The 17,648-nt window shown below is 43.1% G+C and overlaps 1 protein-coding gene across 6 annotated transcripts in view; it reads left to right on the top strand.

Annotated features, from left to right (window-relative positions):
* Nucleotides 1-898: 898 nt before the first annotated feature.
* SLC20A2 (solute carrier family 20 member 2) overlaps nt 899-17,648 on the top strand; it is a 97,458-nt gene continuing 80,708 nt past the window's right edge. For all 6 annotated transcript variants that reach the window (XR_013832419.1, XM_079949578.1, XM_079949576.1 and 3 more), the window contains exon 1: nt 899-985. The gene's annotated coding sequence lies outside the window, so the exon portion shown is untranslated. The remainder of the gene's footprint in view (nt 986-17,648) is intronic.

Here is a 17,648-nt window from a genome sequence, read left to right as displayed (position 1 = left end):
GAATTAGCCAATCATGTGGGGCCCATTGTGTAAATAATGTATATAAAGCAGATATTCTGGGGGAACCTCCATTCCTCCTCACCACTATGAGCTGAATAAAGAGCATGAAATCTTTTCCAGGGAGTCTTCTCTTCTCAGGAGGTGGCCAAGGTACTGGAGCCTCAGCTTCAGGATCTGTCCTTCCAGTGAGCACTCAGGGCTGATTTCCTTCAGAATGGATCGGTTTGATTTTCTTGCAGTCCATGGGACTCTCTAGAGCAGTGTTTCCCAACCTTTGGTCTCTAGCTGTTTTTGGACTACACTTCCCATCATCCCTGACCACTGGTCTTGCTCGCTAAGTATGATGGGAGTTGTAGTCCAAAAACAGCTGGAGACCCAAGGTTGGGAAACACTGCTCTAGAGTCTCCTCCAGCACCATAATTCAAAAGCACCAATTCTTCTTTATGGTCCAGCTCTCACTTCCATGCATCACTTCTGGGAAAATCATAGTTGTAACTATACGGACCTTTCTCGGCAAGGTGATGTCTAGGTTTGTTGGATGGATATAATAATAACAACAACAAAACAACAATAATAAAATTATTTTATTAATTTATTTATACATATAAACCACCTCCAAGCTCTTATCCGCGCCAGGCGAGGCTCCCGGGAACCTGCCCGTCCCCCTCCCCGCCCCCCCCCCCCCCCAAAAAACCAGAAGCACCCAGGCGGCGGGGTGTTACCTCATTCGCCCTCCGTGGTACTTCCGCTTCCGGCGGCGCTTTCCTATTTCCCCCCCCACCACCTCCTCCACCGCGATCTTATTTTCCTGGTGCCACATCCGGGTCCTTTTGCCGGCGTGCTTGGCGCCCGTTGTGTGTAGGAGAGCGGGCGGGCGCGTGACACACACACACAGACACAGGGAGCGCGTGCGCGTGCGCGAGAGAGAGAGAGAGAGGAGAGGCTGAGAGAGGGCGCCGGGTCTGCAGAGCGCGTGGCTGGGACGGTGAGTGAAGAGAGCGGGCGGGCGGGCGGGCGCGTTTGTGTGTGGAGACGGCGGTGTGTGGAGACGCGGTCGGTGGGTCGGTCGGGCCGCGTTTTCCCCCCCCCCTCTCCCCCCGTGTCCCGGTCACGGTGACCCGAAGAAGTCACGCGGGCTTGGGACCGGCGTCGTCGCCGCCGGCCGCTTTCCTTTCCCTCTTCACGTGTCGAGGCTGAGACCCGCGTGTCTCGTGTGAATAGAGAGCGGCGCGGGTGAGAAGGCGTGTGAGGGGGGCCGGGAAGCGGGGGGGGGGTCTGGAGAGGAAATTCCCCCCCCCACCGAATAAAAACGGAATAATAACGCCTCACACCTGCCCCGTTGAAGCCAGGGGCACATCCCCTCCATGAAGGTTTGCGTGTCGCTTCTCTCCCTTCCTGGCTTGAAGGGAACTTTGTTATTATGTCAGTTGCTTGACTCGCCGGCCAGGAGGCACCACATGCAGCCCTTTCCCCCCCCCCAAAAAAAAAGTTCAACTGTTATCACTGTTTTATACTGTATTGTTTTAATTAGTGTTTTTATAGTTGTTCTGATTTTGTGTGGAGTGCCCTACCTGGGTGGATGGAGCAGCCAAGTAATTTTCTTTTTTTTTAAAAAAAAATAATTTTTATTCATTTTTCAAACACATAATAAAAACAAAGCACAAAACAGAAAATCAAAACACAAAACAAAAACATACAAAACATTTAAACAAACATAACTTCAAAATTGTATTTTCATACCCTTCTTTCCTTCGACTTCCCCATACCTCCCCATCCCTGCATCCTTGTTTGGTAATTCTTTAGCAACCCTTTAGTCAATTTATCCTGATTCCCTTTCATTAAATTTCCTTTAGTTTTTTAGTTACAGCTGTAATTCTCTGTTTCTTACCCCTTGACAGCAGCCAAGTAATTTTCGTTGTCCCCGAGAGGGGGCAATGACAATAAAGATATTATTATTATTATTATTATTATTATTATTATTATTATTATTATTATACCTTTTGGTAAAATGTCCCCTGGTTGTCCTGTCTGGCTGGGACGAAGTCCCCTTTTTCAGTCAGTTCATACCCAGCATCAAGGTTGTATCGACTGTTCTCTTCTGTGTTTGATTGATTGATGGATTCCCCTTTTCGTCTTGAAGGAGAGGGGCAGCAGCAGCAGAGATAATCTCATTTATGTTTGGTCCATTTCTCAAGTTTCATAAAATGAGAGGCAAAAAGAGATGATAGGTGGGAACTGAAGGGGGTTTTTCTGGTCAGAAAACCTTGGAAGGCTGCTTAGCTAAGCATCCCTGCACTAAGTGACTCCTTTTCTGTTAATCTTATGTATGATCTTAAGCATGTTTGTTTAAAATTAAAGGCACGTTACTTCATCCAGGATTTAAAATGCCTAGGGTCAGAGTTATAGCCCTATTCCCCGCCCCCGCTCTTCTCCATAAGGCAGTCAGGCCAACATTTGCTATAAAAAGGTACCTAAATTGTTGAGGAAGTGGTACACTGCTGTATCTGGGAGGGGTTGTTGCACATAAAGTAGAAAGTGGGCATGCCTGAACTATTCCTGTGCTGCTTTGTAAAGATAATATTTTTTATTTTATTTTAAGCATTGTTTCCATGTTATGTCACTGGACAGGCCAGGCTAGGCTTGATGTTAGTTGTGTGGCTAGCTTTGGCATGCATGAGTTTTAATACACAAATACCCACCAATGGGAGCTTTTCTCCCCATGCCATTGTTCCAATCTGATTTAGCCCTGCACTGATTATTTATGTCAAACTATGCACAACATTACTAACCACTAACAATATCTAGTTAGGCCCTAAGATATACAGTGGTACCTCGGGTTACATACACTTCAGGTTACAGATGCTTCAGGTTACAGACTCCGCTAATCCAGAAATAGTGCTTCACGTTAAGCACTTTGCTTCAGGATGAGAACAGAAATCGTGCTCTGGCGGCGTGGCAGCAGCAGAACGCCCCATTAGCTAAAGTGGTGCTTCAGGTTAAGAACGGACCTCCGGAAAGAATTAAGTACTTAACCCGAGGTTCCACTGTATTTACAAAGAGGTTCAGAAGTGCAGTTATTACTGTGTTCCCCTTTAAGGTTCCTGCCTTATTTGAAGGACACACAAAATAATACTTCATTCCTAACTACACTTACCTGGAAATAAGTCCCATTGAATTAAGTAGGACTTCTGAGTAGGATTGCACTGTAAGGAAAGTTTGTAGGCAGTTCTCCCTTTCTCTGTGCCTGAAGACCTATTTTATGTGTCATGGCCGAGTCTTTTATAGACAAGTTTCAGCTAATATTTTTGGGTGGGTCCTGAAAGTACTTTTGTAGGCATGTTGGCACATGGACATTGTAAAGCTCAATACCTTTTACATGCATAAACAGAAGGGAAACGAATAATGTCTAAAGTGCAATACACTGCTATACTTGTAGTTATCTATGCTGAATCAAATATCTTGGTTGAAGAGGGCAAAAGAGCAACAGGTTCTATCTAAGACAAAAGTAATAATATGGAAGATATGTGGTCATTCACATCCATTAAAAGCTTATGGCAACATTTTATTGATGGCTCTGCATTGTCGTGCAGCTAGGCACATGACTGAAGAGCAACTGACCATTGTTAAATAAATATGCAAGTGGTGATGAGTGTGGTAGGTCCCCATTGACCTCAAATTATAGAAGGTGCTTGTGTGAAGCCTCCTGAATCTGTTGAGGCTGCCTGCATGTTCTTCAGCCTTGATTTTCCAAACAGTTTCAGAATGTCCCTCATTTTTGATCAGTCATTAAATTTCCAACTGTTCCCACCATGAATCCCACTCTTAGTGTGATTCCAGTGTGTTCCAGGAGGACTTAACTACTGTGAGGATACTGCTTTTTGTAGGCTGGGAGGGAATGGGATAGCAGCAGTAAATAATACCTTAATATTTAACCCACCTCTGTCTCTGTTGGTCTTGCACTGCTGGTACAGGCATTGTTTCACAGTTTGCCCTTTGGCTTGTGCCAAGAGTGCTTCCTTTAGGTTATCTAGCGGGGAGAAGAGATAGAGCAACCTCCATGAAGAGCCACAGGCAGCTATGGGTATGCAGACATGGACCACAGAAGAGGATAAGAGTACTATATATTTGCATTATCTATGAAATTTCACAGTATTTTAACTTCTGGGTGGTAATGGCTTCATATTTCACCAGAGATAACTTTTAAAGACACACAACTTTGTCTTCAAATTCCTGCTACTGAGTTGCTAAGATTTTGCTGCTACCCGTAACCCCTGTGCTTTGGATATACAGTGGTACCTTGGCTTACATACGCTTCAGGTTACATACACTTCAGGTTACATACGCTTCAGGTTACAGACTCTGCTAACCCAGAAATAGTGCTTCAGGTTAAGAACTTTGCTTCAGGATGAGAACAGAAATCGTGCTCCGGCGGCACGGCAGCAGCAGGAAGCCCCATTAGCTAAAGTGGTGCTTCAGGTTAAGAACAGTTTCAGGTTAAGTATAGACCTCCGGAACGAATTAAGTACTTAACCCGAGGTACCACTGTATCAAGTATTATCGGCAGAGACAAAGAAAGCTGCCTATTACCTCAAAGGGCAGTCCTGACTCTGGTTGGTCCTGGGACAAGTTTAAGGTTTCGTTGCTGACTTAATAAAACATTGAATAGTTTTGGACCTGGTTTTCTGATCATCTAAAATAGTATTTGTTCACCCAGGCCTTAACTGGTTATTGAAACCAGTGCCATTAAGAATTTTCTAGTGACTGTGATTGTTATTGGCTTTAATGTATTTATTGGATTTTAACATCCTGCTTTTATTGTTGTGTTTTAAATTTTCCTGGAACTTTTAATGAAGTGTGGTATTACCTGCCAGTAATAAACTAGTGTGGTTGCAGATAATCAAGACGCCATCTGTGAGGAGATGAGGGAAATGTTTGCTGAATGGTGTTCTTTGCCCATTTCTATGTGTGATGTTGGTGCTAGAGTAGTATGATGATTTGGACATGAATTCTGTTCTTTCTTTCCACCCAACATATCTCCACAAGTCAGTTGTGAGGAGAAAATGGCAAGAGAAGGATGTTCTATGCATGCTTCTCTGAAATCCTTTGGGCACAAGCTTGTTTCAAAGGTGAAAAACAATTAGTGACTGGTTTTGGGTGCTTCTTGCTGTGCTGGATTGCAACATGGGTCACCATTAGTTCCTATAATTCTTGATTACATTTAGAAAAGCAGCGGCTGAATCCTGAAAGAGACCAATGTGTAGAAGGGGATGTTGTAAAATTGAATATCTCATTAAGAGATTTAAATTTCAGGTGAGATACAAGATGTTAGACTGATATCCTTAACTGGGTTTGTTACTTACCTCATTGGTAAAAGAGAATGTGGCAAACATCTGTGATTCAATGAACAATTCAGGCAGAATGCAAAAGCATGGGTTACTTCTCAGTTCTATACACATAAAAAGATGGATAAAACAAGCACTAATGTCAGGTGCAGTATTATTCCAGTCATATCCCAAGGTTCAGGCCATACTGCTGGGCTTCTAGTAATAGCCTATTATTCGTTTAATGGCTCCTGCACAGAGTTTCCTTTTTAGGGCAAATACTGAAAGACATTATAGCTGCAGTGGGTGGAAGGAAATGTTCGGATAGAAGTGCGGTAACAAGTCTGATAGTTTGTGATTGTTCAGTTGCTTCCAGTTATTGTATATACGTATGAATGACTGAAATAAGCAGACTGAAGCTTTGCTGCTGCCTTAGTGAATATGTTGAACTATGGTAGATTTACCAGCATGCTCTGCATCTATCACTGTTTATGTCTTGTTTACCAAGGTTGTTGTGGTGATCTAACAATGTTTTGCATACAGGCTAAAAAACATTTTCCTATTTAATGTACCAGAAAAGCTCTGAAGTTTTAATTAGATCCTTGTATCCTTTTCCATTTATAAGAGTTTACCTTACTAAAGCTACGTTCTTTATCTCTAGGGCTGGTATAGTGACAGCCTTTCATCTCTTGAATGTCATTATTATTATTATTATTTTATTTAATTTCTATACTGCTTTATATTTTTAAGACAAATCTCAAAGCGGTTTAGGTAAAGGTAAAGGTAAAGGTACCCCTGCCCGTACGGGCCAGTCTTGACAGACTCTGGGGTTGTGCGCCCATCTCACTTAAGAGGCCAGGGGCCAGCGCTGTCCGGAGACACTTCCGGGTCACGTGGCCAGCGTGACATCGCTGCTCTGGCGAGCCAGAGCCGCACACGGAAACGCCGTTTACCTTCCCGCTGGTAAGCGGTCCCTATTTATCTACTTGCACCCGGAGGTGCTTTCGAACTGCTAGGTTGGCAGGCGGTTTACAGCATATTAAATCGATAAAATATAAATAAAACAATCTTAAGAAAGTCAAATGTAAAATATACAGTCAAAGCAACATAACAGAAAACTAAAATATTAAAGATTTCAAAATAAAACAAATACAGTGGTGGTGATGTAGAGAGGAAGGGATTTTGCCTCAACACTAATGTTAATTAATTTTGTTCTTTATAATGATTGTGCTTTGAGGGCTGTTGAAAGAGAAGGCAAATGAGGGGCAATGCTAGTGAATGAGAGACCATTTGCTGAAATGCACCGAAATTGGGTAAGCAGTTCTCGGCACTGCTGAAAATGTTCATTTGAAAACTGAATAGTTTTATTTCAGATGAGCTGAAAACACTGTATCTAATCTCTGTAGCTGATTACCATCCCCTCAGTGCTCACCTGGTGGTTGGAGCATCCTGTTCTATGGGGTCTTGCTGGTAGTGATCAAAGGCTATGCCCATACGCCAGAGGCAAATGTGTACACCAAATTCTGTGGGGGTGTTGACCTCCAGTGAGCCATATTCAGAAGTATTACTTGGCTAGGCATGCTATAGATGCAGATCTGGGATTGCATTATAAGGAGCGGAGCGGAGGATCAGACTGGGCCCCAAAGGCCTGGCAGAACATCTCCGTCTTGCAGGCTCTGTGGAAAGATGTCAAAATCTGCAGGGCCCTGATCTCTTGCAACAGAGCGTTCCACCAGTTCGGGGCCAGGGCCGAAAAGACTAGTTCAAGACTAGTCTAACCTCCTTGAGGCCTGGGACTTCCAAGATGTTACTGTTTGTGGACCGTAAGGTCCTCTGTGGGGCATACCAGGAGAGGCGGTCCCATAAGTATGAGAGTCCTAGGCCATATAGGGCTTTAAAGGTTTAAACCAGTACCTTAAACCTGACCCTGTACGCCACTGGGAGCCAGTGCAGGTGGTATAGCACTGGATGAATGTGATTCCGTGGCGAGGACCTCGTAAGGAGTTTATGTGTCAGCTTCAAGGGCAGCCCCGAGTAGAGCAAATTACAATAATCGAGCCTAGAAGTTGACCGTTGCATGGATCACTGTGGCAAGATCAGAGCAGGAAAGGTAAGGGACCAACTGTTTAGCACGGCGGAGGTGGAAAAATGCTGCCTTTGCTTTAGCTGCAACCTGCGCCTCCCTGGAAAGGGAGGCATCGAAGGTTACACCCAGACTCATGACAGAAGGCGCTGGCACCAGCTGAGCCCCTGTAAGAGATGAGTTGGCCCCCCCCAACCCCATGTCATCCCGACCCAGCCAGAGGACCTCTGTCTTCGAAGGATTTAACTTCAACCGGCTCCCACACAACCATCCAGCCACAGCTTCCAAACATCTGGTCAGTGTGTCTGGGACTGAGTCAGGGTGGCCATCCATCAACAGATAAAGTTGGGTGTCATCAGCGCATTGATGACAGCCCAGCCCAAAACTCCGGACAAGCTGGGCAAGGGTGCACATAAAGATGTTAAAAAGCACCAGGGAGAGGATTGTGCTCTGTGGCACTCCACACACCAAGGGGTGCCAGGACGACAACTCTTCCCCTAGCGCCACCCCCTGTCTCCGACCTGAAAGGAAAGAATGCAGTCATTGTAAGACTGTGCCCTGAATCCCCACGTTGGGAAGGCGGTGGTCCAAAAGTTTGTGGTCGACCATGTCGAAGGCTGCTGACAGATCTAAAAGAATCAGCAGTCCTGACCCACCTCGATCCAGCTGCCTATGGAGGTCGTCTGTTAGGGCAACCAGAGCCATCTCGGTCCCATAACCAGGGCGAAAGCCGGACTGAAATGGATCCGTTATGAAGTAGTCATTAAGCTGTGGCATATTTGATTCCTGCATTGCCTGAAATATTTGCAGAAAAATAATGCAAGCTCTCAAACTGACACCCACACATTCAATAAATAGTCTCCTGAACCCCCCCCCCCTTTGTGCTGCTGTTTCCTTATAACGTGAATATCATACAAGTAACTGCAGGACAAAATGGTGGGGCAAGATGTTACATAAGGAATTGAATGAGTTGAAGGATCAACCATTTCTGAAGCATGTCTATAAATTGCCAAAAGTGATGCGGGACTTTTATTTTTCTGTAGAAAGTTTTCCAGTTTCAGAACTTCATTGTTAGATAACATTAATTAGTAACATGATGAACATTAATTAGTAACATGTTGAACACAAGGTCAACTTGGGAAGCTGGAATGTATGCAGGACATAACAATCTGAAATCAATGTTATAGAGTTGTGTCCAACTAAGTTTTACTAAGAGTAGACCCATTAAAATTAATGGGCACCAGTTATTTATGTTATTATTTTCAGTGGGAAAGCAGGTGGCACTGTGGTCTGAACCACTGAGCCTCTTGGGCTTGCCGATCGTAAGGTCGGCGGTGCAAATCCGCACAATGAGGTGAACTCCCGTTGCTTTGTCCCAGCTACTGCCAACCTAGCAGTTCGAAAGCATACCAGTGTAAGTAGATAAATAGGTACTGCTAAATAGGTTTAGTCATGCTGGCCATATGACCCGGAAATTTGTCTGCGGACAAATGCCGGCTTCCTTGGCCTGAGATAAGTGCTGTACCCCATAGTGGACTTTGAATGGACTTAACCACCCAGGGGACCTTACCTTTACCTTTGCCTTACTCAGGGCTAGCACTGATAGAAGCCATAATGCTTCCTCTCTCCCCCTCCCATGACTATTCTTAGGAAACACATATTTATGTGCATACCTCTTCTAGCATGTGAAAATTAGTATGTTAATAGTTCCTCAGTCCTTAAAATTGAAGGCTCCAAACCTGTGCTCGCTGAACTGGGAGCAATCCCCATTTAACTTGCAAGTAGACATGTATAGGGATGCAGGTGGCGCTGTGGTCTAAACCACTGAGCCTAGGGCTTGCTGATCGGAAGGTCGGCGGTTCGAATCCCCGTGACAGGGTGAGCTCCCATTGCTCAGTCCCAGCTCCTGCCAGCCTAGCAGTTTGAAAGCATGTGAAAGTGCAAGTAGATAAATAGGTACCACTCCAGTGGGAAGGTAAACAGCGTTTCCATGCACTGCTCTGGTTTCGCCAGAAGCAGCTTAGTCATGCTGACCACATGACCTGGAAAAACTTTCTGTGGACAAACGTCTGCTCCCTCGGCCAGTAAATCAAGATGAGCACCACAACCCCGGAGTCATTTGCGACTGGACTTAACTGTCAGGGGTCCTTTACCTTTACCTTTAAGACATGTATAGCATTCCACTGCAACTAATATATGAAATGGTATGCTATTAGGTTGTCATATCCTAAAATACCTGCAGGTATTCCAACTATTTTTAACTCAGTACCATATTCGCTGTACTGTAAACTATTTTATAAATGTGTGGCCTTGTAAAGCTGGATATGAATACATTAATAAATTTCCAAGCTTTGAACTTGTCAACATAAGCACAACGGCTCAGATCCTAAGTTTTTCGTTTTGTGAATGGTGATTTTTGCCAGTTTCTCCCAGCAGCACCTTTCACACAGTTCTGGAGGTACCTCAGCCCTTTCTGAAGATGAAAAGGGTTGCAGGAAGAAGGGTGAAATAACTAAAATTGCTCTTCCTTCTTCTCTGTTTGTGGAGGTGTCTGCTGGATCACAATGCACAATTGATTTGAAACCAATGAATCTGTGGCACTGGCACCTTTTTTTCTAGAAGAAAGGCACTGGTTAAAGGTGTAGCACATACTGTAACAACTTCATGGTGAGTACCAGTGCCATTTTTTCTAGAAGAAAAGCACTGGTTGTAAGCATGCCTTGTAAGGACTGTCTTAAACTGTTGATCTTTGTAAGCAGTTTGGGAAATTTGATAGCTGGGTATTTTTTTTTTATAATTGGCTAACGTAAATATAAAAAAAGCTTTCTAACCTTCATGTTACTTTATTTTTACTGGATGAATGATTCTCATTTGGAATATATATATATATATATATATATCGGGACGCAGGTGGCGCTGTGGGTTAAAGCCTCAGCGCCTAGGACTTGCCGATCGAAAGGTCGGCGGTTCGAATCCCTGCGGCGGGGTGCGCTCCCGCTGCTCGGTCCCAGCGCCTGCCAACCTAGCAGTTCGAAAGCACCTCTGGGTACAAATAGATAAATAGGGACCGCTTACCAGCGGGAAGGTAAACGGCGTTTCCGTGTGCGACTCTGGCTCGCCAGATGCAGCTTTGTCACGCTGGCCACGTGACCCGGAAGTGTCTCCGGACAGCGCTGGCCCCTGGCCTCTTGAGTGAGATGGGCGCACAACCCCAGAGTCTGTCAAGACTGGCCCGTACGGGCAGGGGTACCTTTACCTTTACCTTTATATATATATATCACACATTCACACCAGATTTTCTGGAAGAATTTGTTTCAGAGTGGTGCAGGGGATTGATCATTATTTTCCTGGAACGCTGCCTAGTCCTTTGAAAAGGATAGCATGAAATCTCAGTATAAGTAAATTATAAGTAATTGCCTAAAACCTATGAAGAACAGCTTTTCTAGCCATGACTTTGTCATCTATCACAAATTGATGTTTCAGGCTTATGATTTCAAAAGATAAAATTTTGCTGTGTTTCATAATTAGGCAATGAGAAACAGAAATATATCCTAACATGGGGTTAGAAGCTTAAATTAGAACTATAAATAGTGTTATCCTCAACACTTTTAAACTATAAATGAACTGCTGTGCCACCTTATTAAAATGATATCGTTTCTATCACTGGCTGCTGAACAAAGGTGCTGTGTGGGGGACTTTTGGGTGTTGGGTATTAGGTGACACAGTGAATGAATGTATCTTGAACTGTACTCTTGTAATCTGAACTAAGGAGTTGCTGTAAATCTTGGGGGAATATGGGGTATCTGACGCCCCATATCTTAAAAGGCATTTTGCTCATTCCATGACAGGTCCCCTTAATTCCACATTTATGTTTCCATAAAATGCATTGGAGTGTATTCGGTCAGGTCCTGTTGATCCAAAGTGGTCCTTTCATTTTGAATGGTCATCATTATATCTGTGACATAAGTTTTGCCTGGTAGGACCCTGGAGGAACTTATGCTTTAGGACTGCAGTGGAGCTATCCCTGCACCTTTAACAGTAGTGTGGTTGCTTTAAAGACAGAGGATGAAGAAAGAGCCCTTGTTAAAATAATGATGGCCTTGCAGGAGCGGGAAATGATAGCTCCTTCTTTATGGGGAGTTGCTTGAGGAGGGACACAGCACTGATTGATTGATTGATTGATTGATTGATTGCTGTTATAGCCTACTTCATACCAAGGGTTTGGCAAGGAAACAGTACATTTAATCTAACAAAAAATTGACGAGGAAAGGTCTTCTGAAAGATACGTCAAGTCTCAAGGAGGAGAGTATTCTTAAGTTGCATGACAGCCACTGAGGTTTTTTCATTATGCTCTAGAACTCATCTGCAGATGCCTATAAAAATTTTAAAACAGTAGAAGAGCCCTGCTGGTTCAGACCAAAGACCCGGTTAGTTCTGGCATCCTCTGGGAAGCTCCAAATCTGGTCATTAAAGTATTAACTCTTTATTGGTCCCCAGCAACTGGTATTCAGTTGCTTATAAGACAGAGTTGTTCCGCCTGGCCTTTGGCTTGGAGCCAATTTGATTCCCTCCCTCTCTTTCTTTTTTCCTTTCCTTCTCCTGCGTTGAGGCTACATCTTAATATTTTAATGTTATATTTTAATTTTGTTTTTAAGTTGTAATCATTCAACTTGTTTTTATTATTGCTTGTAAGCCGCTCTGAGCCCGGCCTTGGCTGGGGAGGGCGGGGTATAAATAAATAAATAAATAAATAAATAATAATAATAATAATTATTATTATTATTATACTGAATGGGTGTTGTGTATAGCCACTGAGGATGAGCCAGTGAGGACACTGATGCACCCATCTTTCACACAGCTTAAAGCCAACTTAAGCTGTTGGCCATTGCCACATAATGTGATAGTGAATCATAAATTCCATATTGTGTGAGGCTGTATTTGCCTTTGTCCAGCAGATTCTGATCAGACAATTTTATTGGATGTGCATGAGTTCTAGGGTTATGAGAGAGGAAGAAAAGTGTCTACTTTTTCCATGTTGTGCATAACTTTATAAACTTCTGTTGTGTCATATCCCTCTTAGGAAAAAAATATGACTAAACTTTAACAATCCCAGATATTTAGCCTTTCCTTATAGGGCGTGTCGTTTATACTCTTGATCCTTTTGGTTATCCTTATCTGCATCTCTACCAGCTCTCAAATATCCCTTTTTAAATGGGGAGAACCAGAACGCTACATAGTATTTTAAAGGAGTAGCACCATAGAATTGTATAAAGGTGCTACAATACTAGCTTCTTTTTCCTTAATAATTCCGTCTTGTGAGGCATTCGTCTTGCGGGGCACCACTGTACATTACTTTTCATTCCTAATGCCAAATCGTTTACAATTTTTAAGTGGAACCTGTCCCAATAAAGATCACACTGTTCAGTTCTTACCATTGTGAGGATTTATCATAAACCTCTGCTTCCTGTTTTTTAACCCTAATCCAGAAGACAACGCATCCCTGTATCCCATGTCTTCTAATTTTACTTAGCAGTCTTTGGAAGTCCAAAATATAAAATGTCTGCTGCATGGGCAACTGTTGGGCTGCATGTGGTTCTCAGACCTCCCATTTATCTTTCAGTGGGTGCTAAAGCTGCTTGCTTCTCAATCAGTGGAGAAGTAGATCAAACAAAAAAGGATGAAATCCTCTTCTGGAAGGCAGGGGAGCCAGAAGAGCAGAGAATCATTTTCAAGTCCTGACTTTTTACTCTTTGTTCGGAGAGCAAGATTAATTATTGGCTCCTGAATGTTATCCCTGTGTACAGGGGTGGTTCTTGATCTTTTTTGAAGTGTTACTTTTGGATTTATTATTTGGTTTTATTCTGAAGGTGCTCCTGAGGAGCTATTTCTCTGTCCTAGTCCCTCCGTCAAGTCTTTAGCTAGTGTGGTAGGATTCCTAGAGAGGTGAGTAGCTGGAGGAGCCCCAAAACACAGGAAGGGTGGCTCAGAGGCACAGCTTTGCATTTGAAGTTTCTGGGAACCTTCCCAGGCCCCTTGTATGCTTTTCTCTAACATTTTGAGTGTCTGATGCAGTTAAAGCATGCGAAAAAAGCAGCCAATCATCCCACAGTACCCAGTGAGTGGGGAATGGAAGGGTGGTAGGACGTTGGATCAACTTTCTTTATTGTGCTCACTGAAACATGCATGTCCTTTCTTCTAGCTGGCCATTAATACGTTCTTATAGTTTTGACCCTGCTTTCTAGATGAGGATTTAACTCTTCCCTGTATACTCCACACTCTGCTGATCAGAAGAATACTTCGCACCAAGTTCAACTTTTCATAATTGCTGAATTTACCCCCTTCACACATCTATTTTTTCCTGCTTGAAGGGGAGTGTCATGTAAATTGTGTTCTACATAGCCTGCCTAACAGCTCCCTTTAGTCTTCCATTCTTCCTGCCTGGGTGGAGAGCACTCTACCCTTCTTCATCCCAGCAGGGATAGATTTTGAAAGCAAGAATTATGCTGGAATCAAACCAGCAAAATTCCTGCTTTCAGAGGACTTCCCCACCCCACCCCTGCTGCGGTGGAGAGGATACCTTCTATGCCCTAGTGCAGTGAGACTTCCCTGTTTTCAAAAGATATGTGAGTGCATGCACCACACTATAGCTACTGGCATGCAGCTCCTGAGTGTCCACCTATCAATGTACATAGCCTTGGGGAGGGGGGAATGTTGCCCACCCTTGTTCCACTGGATATCCTTTATGCAGAGGCTTGTGGGCATTCTCCAAGAACTCTAGAAGGCTGTTGAGAGATAACTTTTCATTTACAATGCTGATTTTCAGCAAGTCTTATGGCTTTCCATCATTTTTTCCAGGAACCAAATATAAGCTAACTGGCATGTACTTTGCTGGATGAATTTGTTACTTTGGTTACTTTTATGCTCTGGTATGGCGGTACTTTTAGAGACACGTTGCATATTTTTGTTAGATTAATTTCACATTTGAATTCTTTCAGAACTATTGGACAGATGCCATCCAGACCTAGCAATTTGATGTTGCTACTTAACTCAGTTTTTCAGATGCTGTTTCTGAAATAAACATGTTCAGGCATCTGTCTTGTAGCTTTTTCGTCTTTGGCATCCAAGGATCAGGCTCCTAGGCTGCATTCTTTTTTCTTATTTACTTTATTAAAGTTTCATTGTTAGTTTCAGTGGTTTTCAAAAGCTCTCTTCGGTATCTTTTTGCTTCCCTTATCAACTTGCACTTGTTTTGCCAGTTTTGTGTTCTTTGTTCTCCTCATTTGGGCATGAATTCCTTAAATTGAAGGAAGCCGCCTTGCCTTTTGTCACTTTCCCTATTTTGCTTGCCAAACACACCTGCTTCTTCCAGGGTTTGTTGCTACCTAATCTGTTATATGTGGGACACAGGTGGCGCTGTGGGTTAAAGCCTCAGCGCCTAGGGCTTGCCGATCGAAAGGTCGGCGGTTCGAATCCCTGCGGCAGGGTGCGCTCCCGCTGCTCGGTCCCAGCGCCTGCCAACCTAGCAGTTCGAAAGCACCTCCGGGTGCAAGTAGATAAATAGGGACCGCTTACCAGCGGGAAGGTAAACGGCGTTTCCGTGTGCGGCTCTGGCTCTGGCTCTGGCTCTGGCTCTGGCTCTGGCCAGAGCAGCGATGTCACGCTGGCCACGTGACCCGGAAGTGTCTCCGGACAGCGCTGGCCCCTGGCCTCTTAAGTGAGATGGGCGCACAACCCCAGAGTCTGTCAAGACTGGCCCGTACGGGCAGGGGTACCTTTACCTTTACCTTTAATCTGTTATATGCCCTGTTAGCGAGACTTCTGTTACTGTGGTTTTAAATTATCTCTAAGCATCATGGAGAGAATTGGCTTTCCTAACCTTCCCTTTCAACTTCCTTTTTCATTAATATAATTTTTTACCAACTTTATCCTTTTGGGGGGAAAAACAATTGTGTTGATTGGTCTGTATTATTACTGTGCTTGCTTGGGACATGCATCAGGAAAATAGGCTCAGTGATAAAAAAAAATAACATCCCAACATACATGAAGTAGCAATGTCAGCTATATGGTTGACTGCATTCTGAAGGCCTGGGTAACCAAAATATTTTTTTGCTATCATAAACCTTTCTGCATTGCATGTTCTGCCTGAACACCATCAGATGGAGGTCGGGCATGGATCCTTAGCATCAGGGTAAATCCAGAATGAGCAGAAGCTATTCTGATACCATGGCAAGTTTTCACTAGGCCAGAAAGCAAAGGGTTAGGATGCAAAGTTGGGCACACACCCCAAGACTTCAAAGTGTGGGTTGGGCAGAGTAGCTGCCTGACAGACTGCTCTCAAGGAACAGGCAAAAATCCAGAAAAGGGGAGGGGACAGTGAGATTCTCAGTCCAGTCAAATGACCAAAGAACACAGTGGTACAAGATCAGTTTCAGCTTTGAAAAAACAAAAACTAGGGTGGCATTTGAAAGGGAGATTTCCAGCAGAACAAAAGGGCTGGGTTGTGCTTTTCTGAATAGGGGGTGGCTTCACTCTAAGTGTGTTTTGCTACCAACTGGTGTATTGCTTGCATTCGGATATGAGGGATTTGTGGCCTTTCAGGATCTTAGCTCAAAGCAAAGAGGTTTCAGACAAGATGTAGAAGCTGAGGTTTCAGACAAGATGTAGAATGTAGATGTAGAATGACTCATTCTGATAGTGTGGGGACAACATGGAGGAAGTTTGGTGCTCTTTGGTAATGCTTAGCAACTACATATGTGTTGAATACTACAGTTCTGTGAGTCTATGATTGTAATTAAGAGTACATTGCTGATTGATCCTGAAGGTCACGATGTAGCATTGGGGGAGAGATGGAATCTTACACAAATTCAAAGAATGCATGCGTAATTGAAGGAGACATGTTAACATGTAATACTAAAACTGTGGTTTGGTGCTATGTAAATGAGCCTTAGTGGGTCCAAATGAAGCATTCAGTTTACACACTTGTATCTCCCGCTCCTGCACATCCAGCTTATTTTTAAAGAACCTTGAATGAATTTTAGATTTTAGCCCGTGACAAATACTTTAAAACAACAAGTAAGCATTAAAACCTATAATTTGAAAATGACTTATAAGGTGGTTGACTAGTGTTTGTTTGAGTTTACAAAACTGGTTTGCAGCATCACGTCTTTGAACTAAGCCAAGTGAATTGAACTGCTGCAAAACATAAGAGCTGACTTAAAATTTGTTTTGGTCATGTAGGGCAGTTGCCATAACGTTTCTGATGTTCACAGCTTTGTTTTTAGTTGTTTTGTTTTTAAAAATTACTGCGATGGCAGTTCTCTTCACTCTCCCTCTGTTACGTCAAAGTGATTGAATATTAGAACTAAATTTCTGAGGCCAGGGTTTAGAGGAAATACTTGCAACAAAGTATTAGTTGGTTGACTGCCCACCAGTAATAATCCCATCCTTAATTTCTCGTGATTAAGTAAATTGAGGGTTATCAGGCAAGAGGTTCAAGGTGAAACTCAGCCTTTTCTCCCCACCCCAGTAATTTTGTTACATGTTGCATATGTTCTGCAAGATAGAAATATTGTTGCAGAATGAGAAATGGCAGTTAAAATTATTGGAATACTGTATACACAACTGGCAAGGATGACGGGACGAATCAGAGACAATACAGAACAAGCGTTTAATAGAGAGTGGGACCCCTATATAAAATATCTTAAATAATATTGTAATAATGAGAATTCCCTGACAGACTTGCATTGATTCCTGTAGAAACATATATAACGTAATTATATATCGGAAAAACTTGGAGTGTTAAGGAAAGTGTGGAAAAAAGAAAGAATGAAACTTAGTACTCTCAATGGTGTGACTGGAAGTCATAACTGAAATTGTGATGTAAGAAATTAATTTACTTTATGTAATCTGTTTTATTATTTGGTGTTTTTCTTTTAACAATAAAGCAAATTAAAAAAAGAAAAGAAATATTGTTGCAGAACATAGTTTCAAAGCAGTGTCTCTGCCTACTGTAGGAAGGTTTCAGCTTCTCCATCTTTCCTGCATTGCAGTAATATTTCTGTGGACCTGAGTTAACTGAGGGTATCCAATATCTTATAAACTTGCTGGCCATCATGCTTTGCCCAAGCCATGGTAATTGCAGACATTAGATCCCTGCAGGAAAAGTGCTGTGCATTGGAAGAAGGTATAAATCTTAAGGTTGCCAGAGCCCTCTCATAAAAGCTTGTTAAATGGGGTGACAATTT

This window comes from Podarcis cretensis (genome assembly GCF_951804945.1).
Source record: "Podarcis cretensis genome assembly, chromosome: 13".
NCBI classification, from domain to species: Eukaryota; Metazoa; Chordata; class Lepidosauria; order Squamata; family Lacertidae; genus Podarcis; species Podarcis cretensis.
Note: the sequence above shows the minus strand (reverse complement) of the source record. Positions and strands in the feature narration are given on the sequence as shown.